This window comes from Tupaia chinensis, unplaced genomic scaffold, assembly GCF_000334495.1.
Source record: "Tupaia chinensis unplaced genomic scaffold, TupChi_1.0 Scaffold138674_1, whole genome shotgun sequence".
Lineage (NCBI taxonomy): Eukaryota > Metazoa > Chordata > Mammalia > Scandentia > Tupaiidae > Tupaia > Tupaia belangeri.
Genome location: NW_006198567.1, coordinates 13587 through 14528, shown reverse-complemented (window position 1 = coordinate 14528; position 942 = coordinate 13587).

The window sequence follows — 942 nt, the reverse complement described above, 5'->3', positions numbered from 1 at the left end:
AGGGAAAACCTTCAAAGGTATTGGTAGGCAAGATTTCTTGAATAAGAACCCTATATATAGCATGAACCATAGTCCCCAAAATAGGCAAGTGAGAAACCATTGAGCTAAAAAGCTTCCTCACAGCAAAGGAAACAATAATTAGAGTGAAAAGACTGTTCTATGAATGGGAGAACGTACTTGCAAATTATCGCTCAGACAAGGGATTCATATCCAGAATATCCAGAAAACTCAAGCAGCTCATGCATTAAAAAAAAGTAACCCAATTAAAAAAAATAGGCAAACGACTACAATGAATGGCCAAAAGGCATATAAGAAAAGTTTTAAATTCTGATGTCATAAGAAAAATGCAACTTAAAAACACAATGAGTGGGGCTAAGTGGTTAAGGCTGGAATCCCAAGAAGTTGACCACAGTTTCCCAGACTTAGTGGCTTTGAAGTCACACTGGGCATGCACATGTGTATGTCCAAAATCTCAAGAGGAGAATGGAGGAGTTGGGATTATGGTGTGGTCATCTTCTCAGGGAGTAATTTCTTCCTTTCTATCTCTCTCTCTCTCTGTGTTTCTTTGGTGGGTGCACATACAACAAAAAATCTCTCTAAAAAAATAAAACACAATGTGATGGGGCAAGCAGGTGGTGTGGTTGTTAGGACACTGCATGCTCACATGGCCAACTGTGGTTCAAGATCCATACATGGCATTTTACGTTCTCACTTTTTTTTTCTGTGTCTCTATCTGCCGGGGACCAGCCTCGGTGGGGGTGGGTTGGCTCAACGGAGGCGATGCTGGAAGAAAAGAAAGGCAAAGGCCTCATGCTTTTTCATGCACGTCCTAAGCCGGACACTCCTCTAAGATCGCTCTCTGAGGAGTGACAACTGCTAGGAATCACCGTGCCTTTTTATTGAAAATGGGATACATGCAAGTAAATGGGAGAGGGGCTACGT